General features: G+C 40.4%; 1 non-coding gene across 1 annotated transcript; it reads right to left on the bottom strand.

Moving 5' to 3' along the window:
* Nucleotides 1-19666: 19666 nt before the first annotated feature.
* trnaq-cug (transfer RNA glutamine (anticodon CUG)) lies at nucleotides 19667-19738 on the bottom strand. Its single transcript has one exon. It is a non-coding gene; the product is annotated as a tRNA-Gln (tRNA).
* Nucleotides 19739-22808: the final 3070 nt, after the last annotated feature.

The raw sequence follows: 22808 nt of genomic DNA, 5'->3' as shown, positions 1-22808 counted from the left end.
AAAGATTTATTACAACACCATGTCTTAAACTAATGATGAATGTCGTTTCTCTTTACTTAGTTGAGCGGGTCTTGATATATGGATTAGTACAGTCGTAGAATCGGGCCATTTACTGTATTTTTATTATTTACTACTTGATCTCAATCACATTAAAAAGGCAAGAAACTCGTCCACTAATTAACTTTAGATGAAGCACGCCTGTTAATTGAAAAGCATTCCAGGTGACGACCTCATGAAGCCGGTGAAGATAATGCCAATAGTGTACAAAGCGTCATCAAGATAAACAGTGACTACTTTGAAGAATCTAAAATATGAAACGCTTTTCACATTTTCTTTGTTTACCACATAATTCCATACATGTTCCATGTGTTATTTCATAGTTGTGATGTCATTAGTATTGTTCTACAATGTGGAAAATAGTCAAAATACAGAAAACCCTGTGAATGAGTAGGGGTACACAAACTTTTGACTGGTACTGTAATTACAGCATAGATTATACAGAGTACATTATTAACGCAGATACTCAGGGGTGTTCTTTAAGGGGGAACATTTAATCTGACCTGCAGTTCTTCTGCCAGTTTGAGTAGACTCTCCAGGATCATGTCACCCTCCCTGAGATCTGCAGATTCGCCTGCTTGCCAGCTTGGATTCTGACCAGTGTAATGGTGGTGGCCGAAGAAGGAATACTGGACAATAAGGGGTAAAATTGTGTTACAACACACATCAAGGTTTCACTTTTTTTGACATCCCAACATTCCCTTCACAACACGTATCATCAAATCTTAATATGGATGCACAGGCTCAAATAATGACTGGCAATTTCTTCTGATTAGTACACAATCTGAAAAAGTTTCTCAGCACTCACAGGGTAATATCCACAATAAATGTTGGAGGCAGCTGGATGTTGGGAGAAGGTCATGTTTGAATCCAAGGAGGCAGCTGGGTGTTGGGAAAAGTTCATGTTTGAATCCAAGGAGCCAGCTGGGTGTTGGGAGAAGTTCATGTTTGAATCCAAGGAGCCAGCTGGGTGTTGGGAGAAGTTCATGTTTGAATCCAAGGAGCCTGGGTTACAGTAGTGATACCCTGCAAAAAAAAAAAAAAAGTTATTAAATGGCTTCCCATTTGGGAACACATTAACACCATCTCAGTAAAGCATTATTCTGGAAAATATTACAATACAGCTCCTATAGCCACTCTTATTTCCTCCCTACTGTACTAAACGGTGCTGACATATCAAGCTTTAAAATAGTTGTCAGAAACAATTGAAAGAAATCACATGCAGTATAAAGCCTGACCGATAGACAGGTTGGCCAAATTAAGGCCCTGTTAAATTATTGGTATCAACAGAAATCATGTGCATGAAGCACCTCTAATATCATTAAAAAATAAATATTCAGTATGAAAAAGCACACGAGTTCAAACAAAAGCCAAAAACATACTGCCAAGCACCATATGGCATTATCACTCGTATTTTGTTCAAAAAAAAAAAAAAAGCAGCAGTTTTGCAAGACATCGTAGTACTTGCTGTTTATAAGAAACACCAACACTGATGCTGAGAAACAATACACTGGACGACATCCCAAATTGCAAGTGTACATCAAAATAATACACCATAACACAGTATTTGCTTCAGAAGCATGTGATTGGGATGTATAGTAGATTTACAAGAATTAAACTATCATACTATCCATTACCTGGTGCATAAAATCCGTAATGTGAGTGATGAGGTATGAACATCCCTGCAGGCATTGAGCTTGGTGAGCCCTCATGGATGTGCCTGCAGCTGGATTGGTGCGAACACTGCGAGTTCATCGGGAAGTGATGGAACCCAGAGCCTGGACTGCCATGGCCCATTACAGATGCTTGGGAGGGTTCAGATGTCCTGTCACAATCCGTCACATTCTGTGAGCCATCACCATGATGGTTGTGAAGAGTTTCCTCAACCAAGACTGAATCTAAACACAGACAGGGCAGATATTAATGAATAAAAAGTACTAAAAATTCAGATGATTGCTAGAGACCAAAAACTTAGCTAGCTGGCACTGTACAAGCAAGAGGACTTTCCTTTTCTTATTCTCTGTCTATTGTCTCTACAAATTCCTGTAGATGACTCACTTTTTTTTCAAGGCTATGCTCCGATTAGTGAAATAGTCGTTTTAGGTGTGTCCAAACTTTTTATTGGTACTGTAGCTAGCCCTTTATCAGTGTACCATATGAAAAATCTCCACACCCAAACTACCATAAATATCATTTAAAAAAAAAATTACCATAAATAACCCAAAAATATGTTTTCAACTAGAATACTTGCATGTGGAAGGTGATCCCTCTTGATTTGCAATATTTGTTGGCATAATGTTAATCGTGAAGCATTCAGTCCCCATTCAAGGAATTTAGTCCACTCTCTTATCTGTTATCTTATGTCTCGTGCACATTCGAGGATTTTCAAATCTTAGCCAAGTTTAAAAATGTGGGCCACAGACAGATTTAATCGATTTTTTTTTTTGTATTTTAGTCGTAAGAATGCACACACCGGATGATTCATTCAAGGTGCAAGACCACACATTTGGCGATTATACTGAAACGATGTAGATGAATAAATACGTATTTTAAACTACCAACCGTTTATCATCGTAGCAGAGTTTTCCTTGGGTGAATTCGCCATCTGATAACAGAAACCCTTTGTTGACTTGCTGGTCACCTTTATCCCAGCAGCAATCTTGGCCTTATTGCCAGGCGTGAGTCGCTTTAGTTTGACCAGAAGCTCTGGGTTTGCCCGTCTGAAGTACTCGTTGTGAAAGTGATGCCGCTGGGCCAAGGCGAAAGCTTTGCCGAGTTGCTGCTTCTCTGAGCTGTCATGATCTGGGTGCACTTTTCTGAAACCATACAGGTTTAGCTGGCGAAAGAAACTGATGATGGAAGTGGTTTTGAAGTATGCTCTCGTCTGCTCATTAGGAGAACCTAACACTTCTTCTTCAAAGGGTTCCTGATAGATGAGTACTTGTTCCCCACTGGAGTCCCAGCAGATTGAGCAAATTTGAGGATCGTTCACCAAACGCCACAACTTGCTGGGGAAATGGTTGGGGTTGATCGGGAGGGTGAAGCATGTTTGTTTGACTTCCATACCAGCTGAAGAATTTGCAAGCACCTGGTGAAAACGGACAGGAGCTCAGGGTTAGTGAACTGGAGTTATTGATTTATACAGCCATTTGTAAACTAACGATTACAACAGTTGCTTTTTAGTGTTGACTAGTTAGCAAGGCTGGGGGGGGGGGACAACAACATGTCACACTCTCAGAAAATAAAGTGCAGTAGTAGTCCTATTATGCATTGTCATTGGGACAGTACCCTCTAATGTGCTTATTTGTCCCATTTATATACTTCCTGGGAACGCATATGGACCTTTCTGATCCTAAGAAGTACCCATAGTTACCTTGAGGCCCAATAATGAGCCCTAAGGGTACATTAGTGTAGATTGTACCTTGGGGAACAGAAATGGACTCTTACTGTAACACTATTTCTGACAGTGGAGACTTGACCAGCCTCCTTTTTGTTGTTGGTTTGTTTTGTTTTAAAATAATCAAACAAAATCCAGACCCAAAGTCAGTTTGAATTACACGATCATGTGTGGCTTATTGTCTGATATCTGGAAACATACACCTGTTATTTTGGTTCCTTTTGGAGGTTCTCTCTTCTCAGAACCGTTAAAACTATGCGGGAACCGTTACTCCCGCACCAGTCTCGCGCGTTTACATTCAAAAGGAGACAAGCATGCGCATTTTCTTCTCTAGCACGCGCTGTGGAAAAACATGAATATTCAATGAGCGCGCGCGTGGACTTGTCCAATCAGAGTAACAAGCGCATGTAACTTCATCCGGCCCCCTGATCTCTCTGCAAAACATCTGACTATTTTCTACATTGTAGAACAATACTGAAGAGATAGAAACTATCAAATAACATATGGAACATAGTCCATTTCCACATCAGTCAGTCATATATATATATATATATATGAAATAAAGTCAATATTTGGTGTGAGATGACCCTTTGCTTGAAAAAAAAAATAGTAGTCTGAGGTACAATGAGTGCAGTTTTATGCGGAAGTGAGCTGTAGGTTTTACTGAGCATCTTGCAGAACCAGCCGCAGTTCTTCGGGACACTTTGACTGTCACACTCGCTTCTTCATTTTGCACCCCAGCAGCCTTCATAACGTTTCCTTTTTTAATCTGAAAAGTGCTCATGTAATATGCTGTTCAAACATTTTGTTTTTTCTATAACATTTAATTTTGTGCTGGAAAATGAATGTTTGGGACTCTAAAATGTTTTTGTACTCACGCGATAATGTAGAAGTCATAAAATAAAAATCTATAACAAAGTTTGTATGAAAAAAATAGGGTGCCTAAGACTTTTGCACAGTCCTGTGTATATATAAAAATATTACTGCATTTGTGAATCTTATTTTCTTTCACAAGAAATTTCAAAGCAGGTGTCTATCCATCCATCCATTATCTGTGGCCGCTTATCCTGTTCTACGGGGTCGCAGGCAAGCTGGAGTCTATCCCAGCTCACCATAAACTGGAACATTTACTGGAAGATTACAGTAACTGGCAAACACACCGCCTAGTGGCCAGCGTTAGTAATTACCAGTCAGACACACCGCCTAGTGGCCAGCGTTAGTAATTACCAGTCAGACACCCCGCCTAGTGGCCAGCGTTAGTAATTACCAGTCAGACACCCCGCCTAGTGAAGAATGTCTCAGCGTTAAGAGGCTTTTGGGAAACCCAGCCCTGATCAGTATGAAGGTAGAGAAGAAGGAATGAGGATAGACAGGCATGCGATTAGTGTGTGTCGTCTTAGTAGACTATTAAAACTTAAAAAAAATATAAATCACTCAGTTAGTACAAGGTGACTTACTCCGAAGGAGAAGATTAAACCGCTGATAGCCGCTGATGAATTGCTGATAAGTTGCTGATGATCGCTGGAAACTCGCTGTTACTCGCTGTGAAGGTTTGTGTCGCTCTGAAGCTCTGTGTGGATGTGTGGCTCTTATATAGCTGCAGATTTTGAAACATAACTAATTAAACTGTTTTCATTTAAACTAATTAAACTGTTTTCATTTAAACTAATTGAACTAATGAAATTGTCTGAATCATGTGACCTGGGTTTTCCCCTAAACTTTCGGGGAAAACCCAGGTCATGTGACCAGGTGACATCAGCTCCCTGAGAGAGAGAGACAGAGCGCGCGCATCCTGATCGCTGTGTGTTGCTCAGTAGCCCATTCAGTGTTGTGTGTGGGCGGCTTTCCATCTTCTCTCCCGGACCGAGAGCGCATAGGCTCGCCACAGTGAAGCCATCTGGCCGCCATCTTACCCCTCACATCGCGTCGATTTGGTTTGTGTGTTAAACCGTCATATCCGATCAAACTGGCCCCAAGACAAGTATCTCCTGACCCCCATCACCTCCTCTTATTTTCTCAACTTTACCCCCATTCCTTACATATCTTTATAGCGCTCCCCTCACTGTTTTTTTTCTTTTCCATTTCAGTCTCTGGTCATTTTTTGAACAGCTCTTTTACTACTATAATTATTTTTACAGACATTATTTCAGTTTATCTTTTTCTTTTGTTTAGTTCTTCCTTCCTTTCTATCTGTTTATTTAAATACCAACACAAAGGCTATCCTTCCTTTCTGTTTAGGACAGCTGTTGAAACAGGAATATTTTCTTTTCACTTCATTCTTAGTCAGGTTTTAACAGTATTTATTAGTCACAAGCTGCATGAATATTGTGACAGTGAATTATGTGACTTTGGCCTTTGAATCCAGTCATCCGAGTCCAATTCTTGGTGGAATCTTTAAAAGCTTTTGCCCACTTTGAATGATGGACAAAGAAATAACTTTTGTTAAAGATGAAAATGGGTCATGACTGTGAATTTTGGTCCGTGCAGTTAAGAAATGTGTGCACTGGGTGCAACATGGTGGCTCGGGGAGCGTTAGAACAGAGCTCTGATGGTGGCATGGTCAGGCTTGTTCTATGAACGTGGTCATCAGATAAAACGGGATTCACCTTGCTCCTGGACCAAGCGGCTGATTTTTGCCTCATATGTTACTGATTTTCAGGTAAAGCAGCTCAGTTGGGAGAACATTGGAACGCTGTATGGATGAAATCTCAGCAAAGCTGCAGAGTGCTAACCGTTACACTATGGAACCAAGTTATGCTCCACTTTTACTCTTTAGAAGATGAATACAGACCAGGGACATTGCTAGCCATAAAACTCTACTGGGGCACAGCCCCCCCCCATATCAAAGGTTTATGGTAGTTATTGATTTTCACCCTGGCAAGACTGCATAGTTTTTGTACCTTATATAAGGGTGATTCTTAGACTACGGGCACTTTTATGTCCTTTGATCATATTTTATGAAAGAAAGAAAAAAAGGGAAATTTCACACCTTTATAGGTATCTTTACAATGAGAGTGTTTTAGGAAATTTGTACTGGTAGTGTATGATGACTTTTTCACCTTTTTCAACATCATTATATATGCAAATGTTGCTGTTTTGTGGTTGTCCCACACCCAGACTTTTGATCTTCAATGATAAAAATTAATTGTAAAAAACTGTTTTTTCTAATGTTTTAAAATGTCACTAAATAAAGTATCAGTAAAATAATCAAAACATAATTGGGGTATTCGAGGTCATTCAACTGTTCATGTGTTTTTTTTTTTAAACCAAATGTAGTTGTCCCACACTATTGCTGTAATTTCCACCATAACACTGTAATGTCCCTTTAAAAGGTTTGTATGAAAAATTGTTTGGGTAGTTTCTGTGGAGATGAACAGTGACACCAGAGAACATGTCTGATATGGAGGGAATTTTGACTTCATCAATCAACTTTTGAAGAAAAGCCAAGGTATATATAGCTTGAAATGAAAATATTTTTATTGTATATAATTTCCAAACATGCCATAACGTCAACTGAGTTTGTAAATAAGTTTTTTTTTTTTAACGCACATAGATGTATTTTGCGTGCACAAAATGCTAGATACCACTTCTTAGCCAATATAAGATGTTAGCGTAGATTTTTCCTCAAAAAACTGTAGGATTGTAATTTCCACCACCGTAATTTCCACCACATTGCATTCTTGGGTGGAAATTACAATGGTGTGGTGGAAATTACAATGGTGTGGTGGAAATTACATTTATGCATGCAGGCGAAATTCTTAGATCCCCATACACTGCCTTTGCTCTCTCACACAGGGCCGTCGACAGGGGGGGACAACCGGGTATTTTGTTCCGGGCCCAGGCATGAGGGGGGGCCCAGAACTGGTCCCTCATGAAGATGCCATTAATCATTCTGTTTCATTTCAAAATGTGTTGATTTGGGGGAGAAAAATGTGCTATATTTGCATTCAATGAATGATTTCTGGTTCTTTTGCCTTTATTGTCTTCGAAAATAGATTCAAGAACCCACCTACCACCCCTAATGCAGAAATGGTTTGGTCTTTGATTAAGGCGCCAAATAACACGGCACTATTCCATCATAACGCTTCGACAATAAGCGTGCGAGCCCGTTTGCCAACATGCACAAGTCAGGAGCAAAGAAAAGAGAAAAAGAGATGAAGAAGCCAAGAGCCTCAGGCACTGGCGGCTCGTTAATAGGGGCGATTTGGGCGACGCACTCCCAAACAGGGAGGGAGATTTTTTTTTTTTATCTACTCCTACTACCAACAGTAATGTCATTGTCCAATCAGGCTAAGGTCGCGCCTGGTGTAGCCACGCCCTTTTGGGGCGATTTCTGTCAGGTTCAGATTTGCCCCAAAATCTCCCATTGACACTAATGGTACGTACGTTTTTTTCGAAAATCACGCTCCCAAAGCATTTTCTATTAGGTTTTATGTGCTCGCACAAGCAGCGTGCTTACGTCATACGCCTGTTGCGCCGCGCAAGTGTTGCCAGATTGGTTTTTAGTGCATTTTGGCGGGTTTTGAACATAATTTTGGGCTGGAAAACGCAACTTGCGCGGGAAATGTGTGAACATTCTATGAAGATGGCGGCGAGTGTTGAGTGCAACAATACGATAGCGTCTCTGAAAGAAGTTCCCTTTAGTCGTCGTACCAATGAGGAGAAAATGGCAGTCAAACAGCTAGGACCTCCTAGACCGAATTTAAACATCAAGCAAGTGTCTACGAAGGGGGAGAAGACCGACTCAAGAGGTTTTAACAAGAACTGGTACCACCGGAAAACTTGGCTAGCTGGCTGTGATTTAGTCAGTGCTCTTTTTTGCTACCCTTGCGTTCTCTTCCACCCTGGAAGTAGCACAGCAGACTGTACAGTGATATCTGATATTTGAATTTACTAGGCAAAAGTTGTTTGTGTGTGTGTGTGTGTGTGTGTGTGTGTGTGTTTTACCAATGGCAGTTGTTTTACCAATGGCAGTTTAACATTGCCATGTTTTTGTTTTACCAATGGCAGTTTAACATTGCCATGCTTGGAATATTTCAGTAGCCTCAAGTTCTCTCTGACTTGGTGTAAATTAAGCATATTTTCAGTTTTTATATATTGTACAGTATGTGTTCATTGGAGCCAGCAGCACCTTACCTTTTTTCCAACTTGTTAAGCCAAGTTGCACTGACTACAAAACCTTGTGTAACCTTGTGTGTATATAGCTAAATAACTAAAGCCTTTTGTGTTCATTGACAACTTGTAATACTTTAAATTTCCTTTTAAGGCATGGCTTTCTGGAGGAATTCTTGGGAAAAAAACTGCAGAATTTATTTAGAATTATTTGTTGTTAAAATGGTGCAATTCCATATAAAAAACCACATAATTAAGCTGCACATGTTTGTTTGATGGTTATGTTTTTCTTCATCTTTTTCAAAACTTAAATAAACACTTCTTTTGGATTTATATCCTGCCACTTTAATTGCATTCTTTAGAATTGAAGAAATTAGAATATGTTTATAATTAAGAATTTGTGTCTACTTATTATAGAATACTGGAATACGTAATATGAGAAAATAAATGAGTAATGTAATATTAATTGATTGTGATGCCAAATGTTTTGCTTTGAAGGCTTCACAATGAATCTTCCTTAGTTTTAGCTTGGCAAGCCAGACTAAATGTGAATATTTGCCACTCGTAGGCAAAAATATTTTTGGCCGCTAGGCGGGTGGGTCTGGTTTACTAGGCTACCTTAGTTTGCCACCTTTAACTTGTTTAGTGTTGCCACCTAGTGGAGAGAAGAAATATTGTCTATATTGATATCTGAATTTACCAGGCAAAAACAAGTTCGGCCAATTGACTTGCTACCTAGGTCAATTTACTTCAGTCCTGTGGACATTTACGGTCCGTGTAGACATAACGGGGGAAAATTGCCCCCCTGAAAAAAAATTCAGGAGCCGCCACTGGCCTCAGGGGCTCACTGCATAGATATTTTAGAAAAGATTCAGATGATGCAGCAGGTGGTGAAGGCAGTGGGGCAGCTGAGCCAGGTAAGACACAGATAACTTTTTCCAGCCCCGTAATGTAACCCCAGCACGTGCGACGTGCCATTCATAATTATAAAGTAGGGGCTGCGCTCAAACATGTCACAGGAGAGGCTCAATGGGCTGGCTATGCTCTCTATAGAGCGCAAACTTGCAAAGAAGCTGGACTTCAATGACCTTATTGACGACTTTGCCACAGCAAAAGTCCGGCGCATTGCATTTTGCACCTGAATAGTTGCAGACTAAGGAAATGTTCAAACTGTAAATATGTTGAAATGTTGAAATAAAATGGTTGACTGTTATAATGGGCTTGGAATACCTGTTATTTAAGGGTTGGAGTGAATGGAGACTGTGAAAAGAGGGGTTGGGTGTGGGTGGTTGCTGTGTGGCGATGTGCGTGCGCGCGTATGTGTGTGTGTGTGTGTGTGTGGGGGGGGGGGGGGGGGGCACTCAGATTATTTTGTCCCGGGCCCAGCCAAAGCTGTCAACGGCCCTGCTCTCACACACTCATCTCATGCTCTCCCCACACATTCAGCCTATGCACACACTTCACACACTCAGTCTACTCTCCCCCATCACATCCTGTCCATGCTCTCCCACATCCACATCACTGAATGCTCTCTCACACCACAGACATGCATAGACCCCAACTACCTCATGCCCCTTCACATTACCCCACTCATAGCTCACTTCTCACTGACACACAAAGTTCATGGTGCCCATCGCATCTAGTATGGAGCACTTGCATGTGACGTCACATCCGCTCCAGATTGTAGACAAACGCCGTCTTGTCGGTTAAACGCCATATTTCCGCTGTCTTTCCGACACTGACTTTCATTATTTTTCGCCGAAATATTCAAATATTACCATGCCACAATGCTGGAGAGTTGTATGGCATATAAATGCCACAACAGGAGAGGTCAGAAAACAGGAAGTTAGTTTCATAGACTGCCACGGGACCCTGACAGGGGCGCAAAATGGATTGCTGCTATCGGCTGGGCTGATCCAAACAACAACAACAAGGCATGGGTACCGACTGGAAGGAACGATCACTGGCGCCTGTGCAGTGACCATTTCATCTCAGGTTCGTCATGTATTTATTTCAGTATATCCATGTGGTTATTTGCGGCATAAGTTTATGACTTGCTCTAATAAAAAATTCCGGGAAGTGGGAGCCTGAGAAAAGGGTTGGGGCGGGGTGGATTGGGTCTTTAGCGGTGTGGTACGAAAAAAAAAACAGTAAAGAACTTATAAGAATTTACCACTGTCTTAGTAGTAAATCCTTATAAATATAAGGATAAATCCTTATAAGGATTTATAAATAAATATATATGCCATGTATGATTCAACCATAATCGGCTGGTCAATGCTATGCTAGATACTACTGATATATCTAGCATCAGTTCTAGTGCTCAATACTTAAGTGACTTACCCGTCCAATGAGGATTGTTATTTTCTTCTTTACAAGATGCCACATCTTAGGGGGGCTGACAAATCCTGAATTTCTGTAGAGATAACTGTCCAAAGATTTATAAGCACACAGTGCTTCACCACTGAACAGCTAGGGAAAGTTGATGAGGTAATTATACACGTCTGGGTATTCCACCTCTGGCAGTTCAACATCCACTGACACGGTCGTGAAATTCCGTCCGGTAAGCCATAAGGGTCACTAATCTGTAGATTGTTTATTTTAGACATATATCTAGTTATCTGTTCATTAGAAAAATGAGCCGTGTAATCCGTCGGTTGAAATTGATCCATTCTGTACACGAGTGCAGCAGTATTCAGCTGTGTTTTTACCAACAAGATGGCGGCTGTTAACTTTCCGGTCACGTGACTGCAAGATCTCTTGCAGTCCATGTTGTCCCACACACTCCATCTCCCTTTCACAAAGAGCCCATGTCCAGGCCAACCACCACGGCAGTGTACCCTCACACACACACACAGTACAGTCGCACAACTCAAACTGCAATTTATTCATTAAATTATTCAATATTAACCCCATAATACGCGCCGTTCCACCAGTGGAACGCTTTACTATTTGTTGAAAACCTGTTACTATAGTACTACAATACTATGACATTAAAGAGTCTTTAGTCATATATTACGACTTGGTCATTGTCATTCCGATAGCAACAAACTTATAACAGGGGCCGTGTCTTAATGGGTTAATGTATGTACCCTGACTATGAATTCTATTATTGAAGTAAATTTATCTGTTTTCAAGATGCCACGGAAGTCCACAAAAGAAAGGTCGCAAGCCTACAGGGACAGGATAAAAGAAGACCCTGTGAAATATGAAGAGCGACTGAAAAGAGACCGGGAGAGATACCAGAGAAAAAAAGAGAGGGGTGTGGTAAAACCGATTGGAGAATTAACAAAAAGAGAACAACGCAAAAAAAGGAGACAAAGAAGAAACTATATGAAAAAATATCGGGAGAAGATTAAGAATGCTCTTGGGGTACAGGCCTACCTTGCAACCACAACCCCACCAAACTCTCCAGAATCTGTTCCACCGGAACCTGTCCTTCCACCTCCCACACCACCCTTACCATTACCCTCTGGCCAACCTGTGACGCAAAAACAAATAAATAAAATAAATTAAAGTTTTGTTTTTCTATGGGGTCCATTTATTGTAATTTCCACAACAACCAGTAATTTCCACTATGCCTAGTAATTTCCACCACCCCATTTCTTTTTAAACAAATAGTTACCAAACTCTAATCACTCATTAAAAACATCTGCATAATTTATGAGGTAATGTTCCACTTCAAGTAAAAACACAAGTAGTTACTCCTTGAAGTGTATCTAACCATTCCAATGTTATATCTCAGGTTGTGGTGGACGTAAGATTCGTGTTTGGTCCTCATCACAATTAATTTTCCGAATCCATAAATTCATGGGAATTACAATATAGGCATAAACTGCTAAAACTATATATGAAATTGGTCTTCCAGTGAAAAGAAATGATGTGTATCATATTATTTTAAAATAAATGACAAATATTTACATGTGATGGAAATTACATTTGTGCAAGGGGAGTTGGGAAATCTGTTAAAAATCACCAACTTGTCTTAGAATATCAGTGTGTTCTCTTATGAGCTATCAAACTAGACTAGTTGTGTTTACCTATCCCAGTGTGACAATTTATATTTTCACACTTTTTTCCCCTTCAAGTTCACAAGGCCAATAGTGCCCATAGTTAAAGAATCACCCATATATACAGATAGACATGGCCTTATATGCTCGGGCTTTATTGATACAGATAGACACATACGGTATATATACAGATAGACATGGCCTTATATGCATGAGCTTTATTGATACAGACACACACACACATATTATATATATATATATATATATATATATTAGATAGATAGATAGATAGATAGATAGATATGGCCTTATATGCGCAAGCTTTATTGATACAGACAGACACACACATATATACAGATAGACATGGCTTATATGCACGAGCTTTATTGATACAGACACACACACATATATACGTATATATACAGATAGATATGGCCTTATATGCGCAAGCTTTACTGATACAGACACACATATATATACAGATAGACATGGCCTTATATTCGCGAGCTTTATTGATACAGACACACATATATATACAGATAGACATGGCCTTATATTCGCGAGCTTTATTGATACAGACACACACATATATATACAGATAGACATGGCCTTATATTCGCGAGCTTTATTGATACAGACACACATATATATACAGATAGACATGGCCTTATATTCGCGAGCTTTATTGATACAGACACACACATATATATACAGATAGATATGGCCTTATATGCGCAAGCTTTATTGATGCAGATGCATCACATCTTGCTTTATTATTTTGAAAAAAAAAAGTCAAAAACTGGCTTGGATACAAAATGTGAATGACCACTTCAAAGTTAAATTTAACTGAAAGCAAATAACAACAACAAGAAATAAAACAAAATAAATTAAAATTTTAAAAATATCTTAACGGCATAGCCCAGCCAAAAATCAAAGTTAATCAGCCGTTTCCTTCCTCTGACGAAACCGAATTGACAGGACCTTTTCCAAACACTTCACTTGTGCAAAGTCCAATGCCTAAATGCACTTGGAGCCTGAAACAAAAAAAAACAAAAACACTTATTAACCATATCTATGTTGATTAATCAGGATTTCAAAAAACTTATACAATGGGATATTTGTGTTATTTAAACAATTCCCTATATGCAAATATGAAAGAAAACTCAAAAACAAATGATTTGATTTGCTGGAGCATATGAGACTCAGGAACTGAGAAAATAAAAGAGTTTAAATTTGACAACCTTTTAGGTGAGTTATGAAATGTACAGTAGTGCTTGAAAGTTTGTGAACCCTTTAGAATTTTCTATATTTCTGCATAAATATGACCTAAAACATCATCAGATGTTCACACAAGTCCTAAAAGTAGATAAAGAGAACCCAGTTAAACAAATGAGACAAAAATATGATACTTGGTCATTTATTTATTGAGGAAAATGATCCAATATTACATATCTGTGAGTGGCAAAAGTATGTGACCCTCTAGGATTAGCAGTTCATTTGAAGGTGAAATTAGAGTCAGATGTTTTCAATCAATGGGATGACAATCAGGTGTGAGTGGGCACCCTGTTTTATTTAAAGAACAGGGATCGATCAAAGTCTGATCTTCACAACACATGTTTGTGGAAGTGTATCACGGCATGAACAAAGGAGATTTCTGAGGACCTCAAAAAAAGCATTGTTGATGCTCATCAGGCTGGAAAAGGTTACAAAACTATCTCTAAAGAGTTTGGACTCCACCAATCCACAGTCAGACACACTGTGTACAAATGAAGGAAAATTCAAGACCATTGTTACCCTCCCCAGGAGTGGTCGACCAACAAAGATCACTTCAAGAGCAAGGCATGTAATAGTCGGCAAGGTCACAAAGGACCCCAGGGTAACTTCTAAGCAACTGAAGGCCTCTCTCATGTTGGCTAATGTTCATGAGTCCACCATCAGGAGAACACTGAACAACAATGGTGTGCATGGCAGGGTTGCAAGGAGAAAGCCACTGGTCTTCAAAAAGAACATTGCTGCTCATCTGCAGTTTGCTAAAGATCACATGGACAAGCCATAAGGCTATTGGAAAGATGTTTTGTGGACAGATGAGACCAAAATAGACCATTTTGGTTTAAATGAGAAGCGTTATGTTTGGAGAAAGGAAAACACTGCATTCCAGCATAAGAACCTTATCCCATCTGGGAAACATGGTGGTAGTAGTATCATGGTTTGGACCTGTTTTGGTGCATCTGGGTCAGGACAGCCTGCTATCATTAATGTAACAATGAATTCTGAATTATACCAGAGAATTCTAAAGGAAAATATCAGGATATCTGTCCATGAACTGAATCTTAAGAGAAGGTGCTTCATGCAGCAAGACAACGACCCTAAGCACACAAGTCGTTCTACCAAAGAATGGTTAAAGAAGAATATAGTTACTGTTTTGGAATGGTCAAGTCAAAGTCCTGACCTTAATCCAATGGAAATGTTGTGGAAGGACCTGAAGCGAGCAGTTCATGTGAGGAAACTCACCAACATCCCAAAGCTGAAGCTGTTCTGTACGGAGGAATGGGCTAAAATTCCTCCAAGCTGGTGTGCAGGACTGATCAACAGTTACCGGAAATGTTTAGTTGCAGTTATTGCTGCACAAGGGGGTCACACCAGATACTGAAAGCAAAGATTCACATACTTTTGCCACTGACAGATATGTAATATTGGATAATTTTCCTCAATAAATAAATGACCAAGTATAATATTTTGTCTCATTTGTTTAACTGGGTTCTCTTTATCTACTTTTAGGACTTTTGTGAAAATCTGATGATGTTTTAGGTCATGTTTATGCAGAAATATAGAAAATTCTAAAGGGTTCACAAACTTTCAAGCACCACTGTATCTGGTCAACCTCATGAGGGAAACATACTGATAATTTGCCACAGGTAACAGGATTGAATTAGAATTTATATTCATTCATCGGAGCTTCATAAAGTAAATCCAGGACAACAAAACCTTTGATATCTGAAAGCATGACGCGTCTTCTGGCTGATAAGCTAACTGAATGAATCTACCTGTTGCCCCACTTTCCCCACCTCAATTAACCAAATGTTTGAACATACCTTCGTTCAGTGTAGCCTTCTTGTGGAGATTCAAGAACCACCTGGTGGAGATAAAATGTCAAAGTGAATAACTGCCAATAAAAGAAACCAACACTGGGGCAGATATGTTTTTGTTAAAATATCATTCACAACCCAATTTAAACAACATTCCATTCCAAAAAGAAAAGTTACTTTTATGGCTGCTAGGTCTTTTTTTCCAGTGTAACAATAAGAGATATCCAAAATTCCCTCATTAAAAAAACTATGACACAAATATATGAACAAAATGAAACAAGAATTGTGCCTTTATCCAATATTAATTTTTTTTTGCTCTGAATGTATGTAAATTAGTACATTTAAATAAGACAACGCCCTGTTAGCATATTTTAAGTCATTTTCAGAAAACTTGTCAAACAAATAAAAATGTTCTCATTGGTTTTGTGGTGATATCATGAAGCTAACACTGTTAGCTTCATGATATCACCACAAGCTTGCTCACCTGTAAGGTGAATGGCAGGGCTGTAGTACTCGAGTCCGGACTCGGACTCGAGTCCGTCTCGAGACGTTTTTTTGATGGACTTGGACTTGACTCGGACTCGCTTGTAATTGGACTTGGACTTGTCTCGGACTCCCCTAGTGGTCTCGCTAAATATAGCTGCAGGACTCGTCAAGTCCACCAAGGAATCCGCCAACCAATGGTAGAGTCTCACACTTGAACTTGTTACTTTAAGATTCTAAATATGTGTTTTATTATCTTCCCGCGCGACCTTCATTGTTTTCTCTCACACATAGCCTATACAGCGAAGATGTCGGCTAATTCGGGGGTAATTAAATTCGCCTACACAAATCACCATGAGTTTTCAACAACAGATCAGAAAAAGAAACACCGGGTAGACTGCAGATTCTGCAAAAAAACAATTTCAGACACGCTTGGGACGACGTCCAATTTTAACAGACACCTGCAGAGGAACCACCCAGCAAGGTAAGTGACAGTTAGAAAGTGCTTAGCTTTATCTTGTGCTAACAGTAGCGAACACTGGCCAATGGAAGATACGGATACGACGCTACAATTCCTTACGTTAGTATTTTTTTCATCAGGTAAAACGTTAGATGCTAAATGAGAATTAAGTTACAATATTAACTACGTGCAGCGCAGTTTCAGGTGACGTGTGTGTGTGAGAGAGAGAGAGAGAGTGTGTGTGTGTGAGTGAGTGAGACTGTTGATTAATGTTGACAAATGATTCTATGGGGGGGGGGGGGGGTTGTTACAGTTAATGCTCAAATAAAAATTACGTATTTCATTACACTCACGGCATGTACAGTTTTTTTTTTCAGGCAAGGCATACTCTAACCACAGGTACACACTTACAGTATAATACTGGTAATAATTTTTCACACTTACTGTATGAGTGAAGATATATTGTACAAGCTATTGTTTGTATATATACACAAACCATAAGTACTGTGACACTGTGTTAGTAATAACCCAAAGTTATTATCTTGATGCTCCAAGTATATGACTTGTATTTGCTGTCCTGGACTCGGACTTGACTCGGACTCGAACCTCTTTGGACTCGGACTTGACTCAGACTCGAACCTCTTTGGACTCGGACTTGACTCAGACTCGAACCTCTTTGGACTCGGACTTGACTCAGACTCGACTAAGGTGGACTTGACTACAGCCCTGGTGAATGGTAACTTGAGTGTCCCTCGTTAACAATATTATTCAATTTGCAGTTTCATTAGCCAATTCCAATTTTTGTGGTTTTTGATTTTCTTTCATTGGAGCTGTAATTAACAGCAAACACAAAAGGTGATTTTAAAATATTATTTTTTCCATTCTAAGACACTGTTAAAGAACTACTTATCTAAAAAAAATTAAATTGCACAATATTACATGACTAATCTCTCATTCTCACTCAGAAAAATCTCCTGAAAATGTTGACTTCAAACCCTTTATTTCCTCTGTTCTCCTGAATTTGATATAAATAATGTTGGAAATGTAAAAAAATAGGCTGTTCCTTCATCTCTGAAAATAATACATAGCTGAATTTACTACATTATGTTCACATTGTTGAATGATTTAAACTGCATTATTTACACTTATCTCTGGATGTTGTAATTCAGAAACATAAAAGTTTACATCGTCACACTCAATTACAATTACACAACAATAACTAGCCTACAATTAGAGACTATTTCATCATTTTTCTGTTGCTGATGTCTCTTACTTTTCCTTTTCTGCTTTGAATGGTCGGTCTGTTTGCAGCTGCAGCGAGTTTTTAATCTTGTTCTTTATCCAATTATTATCATATGATTATGTATTTCCATGAGGAGTGGCACATCTCATGTCAGGTCGAACTTTTTATTCATATATTCATATGCTTAAGTTTTATTTTAGTGTTTCACCGTTCTCAAGGTTTACTCCAGAAACATCAATTGAATAATACTATAACGTGCTGCATCCCCCAGCCTCGGGGAGCCAGGGAGGGAGAGCTGGAACTGGAGGTTGCACCCATATACGTATGTACAGCAAAATAAAAATGGGACATTTGATTTTAATTCTGGGTGGCATGGTGGTGTAGTGGTTAGCGCTGTCGCCTCACAGCAAGAAGGTCCGGGTTCGAGCCCCGTGGCTGGCGAGGGCCTTTCTGTGCGGAGTTTGCATGTTGTCTGCGTGGGTTTCCTCCAGGTGCTCCGGTTTCCCCCACAGTCCAAAGACATGCAGGTTAGGTTAACTGGTGACTCTAAATTGACTGTAGGTGTGAATGTGAATGGTTGTCTGTGTCTATGTTTCAGCCCTGTGATGACCTGGCGACTTGTCCAGGGTGTACCCTGCCTTTTGCCTGTAGTCAGCTGGGATAGGCTCCAGCTCGCCTGCGACCCTGTAGAACAGGATAAAGCGGCTAGAGAGAATGAGATGAGATTTTAATCTTGCTGCGATTCTTTATAACTCTGTGTTGTCGGTTAAGTAAAGAAGCTGTGTGGATGGCATTAAACTTGCAGCATGTGTGTGTTTTACATTTGCACAGAATCAGCTATAATTGTGAGGACCAGCCCAGCCATTCAACAGTAACGGTCGAGCAGGCCACTTAAATGATCGACTTTATTTATACCTACCATTCAAATAACATTAAGCATTAAGGCCTTGGCAAGGTGACCATCTCAACTTAAAATGGGGCAGGATACCCCGCAGAAAAATTGCCAGCAATAATGCTTACAGACCGACGCTAGCCACAGGCTGACCGAAGGTTGGTAGGGTCTAGCTAATGTTACAGATTTGGCGCCATTAAGTTGTTAGCTTATAAGTCGTGTAACTTAATTCCTTTACAAGGCTCTTAACACATTACGGTAACTTCAGTTAACATGAACAGTGTCTGATTAATTCTGGTTTTCGACAACAATAAGCAAAAAAAAAGAAAGAAAAACATTTTTCTTACCTTACTGATATTTAATGTTAAATGTCAAAGGCGCTCAGCTCAGACCTGGTTCAGACTGGTTTGGACCAGACTTGTTGCTGCAAAATGTTCCTACGATGCACTTGGGGCGCATATACCTCATAGTGTTTGGTGTTGAATGGAAAAGAGGAAAGATAACAAGGTTTGTTTTGTTGAGATTGTGAACATAAGAAGATTGGCTTGCATAACTTAATTATTCTTGTTGAGAAAAATTATTTTTGTTCCTAACAAACAAAAATTGATTCAAAACTAGATATATTTGTGTAAACAGACAAACTTGAATTTTTATTGTTAATATCACAAATTCAAATTATGTTAAATTTACTTCTCCTCAGATTTATTTTTTTCAGTGTAGTGGCCAGTACCATCGACACTGCAATGATACTGCAATAAAGCCCTGATTCAAAATTGCAGAACTGGCCCAATACCATCTTGAAAAGAAGTTGTTCCATGGTGACGGTCACAAAGGGTTTGGGACATAAAAGTTGGCTTGACCAAAAGGAGCCTTCCTTTGAGACAGTCTGTGCATGCTAGTTTAGAAGCTGCAAACAAAAGCTTCAAAGGTCCCACTGAGATTTGAACTCAGATCACTGGATTCAGAGTCCAGAGTGCTAACCATTACACCATAGAACCAAAGCTGTGCAACTTAATTGTTTTAACCACCAAATTACTGGCTTCACCCTGGCCAAAAAAAAAAAAAAAAGGGAAACATCACACTGGTCACAGACTGAGACATATAGAAGCCACACTTCTCAATGCTGAAACCTGGGATTGAACCAAGAACCAACAGCTCATCCACTGTTAAAATGCAACTCCAAGATCTGTGACTCTTTGAGCTTTGGCTTGTGTTGAACAATTCTGACTGGTTATCTTAAGGCTACGTTTACATTACGTCGAATCAGCGGATCATCAGATTAACGTTCTTAAAACGATTCGCATTTACACTAAAACCGTTAGCCGTGCACACAGCAACACCAATACACGGATACGCTCGGCTCCGCAGGCATCCTGCGCTCCAAATCACTCCGCCCTGAACAGCGAGTGCCCTCTGGAGGGTGCGCACTCCGGCCCTGCGCAGCTCACACAGCGCGCGAGTGAAGTGCACAAGCCACGATTCGGGACTGAGCCGCTGTGTGTGTGATCCCAGCGCATATCACTTACTACTTGCAAGTGGAAGGATGGCAAGCCTAAAGACAATCATAACTACACAATGGGCAGTATTTGCATCAGTATTTGCAGTATTTTCATACTTTTATACTCTTTAATGAAAGGTGATACAAGGCGGAAGTCCGCGCCGTTTTTCAGCAGTCGCGTCACATGACCAACGCCAGCGAATCAGGAAGGTGGATGTCACAGTGACGTTGTCCAATGAGGACGCCAGCTAGAGCTCAGCACAGCGTATTCGCGTATCTCAATGTTTACACAGCACCGGACCAGATACGATCTAGATTGAATATGTGGACGCTGGCGGATTCCCGTTTCCCGGCTTTTCCAGGTGGTTTAATGTAAACGGACAGTGCATCCGCGAAGAAAACGAGACAGACACGGTCTAATGTAAACGTAGCCTAAGACTGCTAGCCATAGAAGCCTTTGCTTTCATTAGCGAATTTGTTACAGCAGCATAGCCTTTAATCTGAGGAATCAGGCAACTGCTGTCTTAAGACACTTCCATTCAGAGAAACAGACAATGAGCTGGTTAGCAGGATTAAACTTATACATATAACATTTGTGGTCACTTCACATCTAACCTCTGGATCGTTGGAATCCACTGAAATGTCCAACACTACATTGGGCCAATCCTCCTAATCCTTCCAAAGAAATGCAGGCCCTTCAAGCCAACAGTCATTCTTCAGCAAGCCGGACACCTTCAGTTCTCTTGATGCATCATCTGCTGGATTGTCTTTGGTGCGGACATGTCGCCACTGTGATGGCTTGGATGCTTCTCAAATGGCTGAGACTCTATTTGCCACAAATGTTTGAAAACACCTATCCTCATTATTGATATACTTCAACACTGAAGTGCTGTCGGTCCAGAAGACCGAACCATCCAGTTGGAGTTTAAAGCATATATGCAGAGCCATGGCCTTACTTTCATTTATAAATGCCTTGAGACCTCAAAAATGGCACAGGAATAGTTTTAAGCACTAACAATACATCTAATATAGTAATTTTTACAATTAAAGTGATTTATACAGGTAGCAGTCTGAGTGAATGACCTTGACGTCCGTAACATCACAACAGGTAGTCTATCGGTCTCATAACCATTTCCACTATACTAAAACACAGAGCTGACTGCAACTCCTATCCTCCATTTTGAGCTAATTTATCACCATGCCACGTAGATGCATTGCTGGCGGGTGCAGCAACATGACAGAAGGTGGATTTACGTTGCATTCATGGCCCAAGAATGTTCAAACTGCAAAGATTTGGATGCGTTTTGCGAGAAATTCACGGGCACATTGGGTGGCTATGAAGTGTTCTCTCCTCTGCTCTGCACATTTTACTGAAGACTTGTATGAAACCTCTGATCTATTGAGGAGCATTGGTTATAAGCCCGTATTGAAAGAGGGTGCAGTATCAACAATTAAAGAAAAATAAAGCAAGGAAAGGAAAGTGTTTATTTTATTTTTTTAAAGTGAGTTCAGCTGCACCAGTCCTCCCGGAGTGAGCCGAGGGTTGTTGCTAAAACCCGGGACGAAACGGGACGGGACATATCGCTTGCGCAGTGACCTCCCCACGGTTGTTGCTAAAACTGGTGGCATCCCATTCCATCCCGGGTTTTAGTAATTGCCTGAGCCAAACAGTAATGGTGGAATACACAGTATGGAGAGAATTAATGGAGCACCCATCTTATTTCTAAACTGGATATTGCTGCCATTTCACCCTTACGTGGAAGAAGTGAATGAACGGAAAACTGAACGAACAACTGAAATTGTTTCAAAACAATCGGCCACAAGATTGGCCTTCAAGAAGTGAGAACACAGATGGGTAAGCTCCGACTCTCATTTGGATAAAAAAATAACAAAAACAACACGTTGTTTATGTGCATTTAGATTAATACATGTAATTTGTATTGTGTGTTTAAGTTACTGGTATAAGATTATATATAAGAATTGTTTCCAAGATGGTGGCGCGTACACACGCAGTGGCTCCTCTCCGTCCCGACAGAACGGTGTTTTCGTGTTTTTTGTGTTTTAAAACAGCGTGTATCTGTTCGTCTTTGTCGCGTCCATCAGTCTTAAGGTGCACATACTCCCATGAGTTTCTGCTCGACATCTGCAGAACTATATTCACGGATAAATCCAGCAGACGCGGAAGTGCTATGCAACTACGGTTTGCTCCGGAGGCCTGCTCAACCACCGACCCCCACTCCTGCATCCAGCCCACAGTAGAAGCGCCACAGGCGGAACATGTGGAAGTAGAAGAGGGGCAAGCGCGGAGGTGTCTGGGCTAGGCTAGTGGCTAGCCCTCATCGGCCGGCTATCCCTACTGTACATCCCTCTGGCCAACGTATGCTCACTGGACAACAAGCTGGATTATGTCCGCCTACTCCACTCATCATCTAAGTCTGTGAGTGAGTGTTGTGTCCTTGTGTTTGTGGAAACATGGCTTAATGACAGCGTCCCGGACTGTGCCATTCAGCTAGCCCAGCTAACATGCTACCGGTCAGACAGAGCACTAGTCAAGGGGGGGAAGACTCACG

This window comes from Neoarius graeffei, chromosome 16, assembly GCF_027579695.1.
Source record: "Neoarius graeffei isolate fNeoGra1 chromosome 16, fNeoGra1.pri, whole genome shotgun sequence".
Classification (NCBI taxonomy): Eukaryota; Metazoa; Chordata; class Actinopteri; order Siluriformes; family Ariidae; genus Neoarius; species Neoarius graeffei.
Note: the sequence above shows the minus strand (reverse complement) of the source record. Positions and strands in the feature narration are given on the sequence as shown.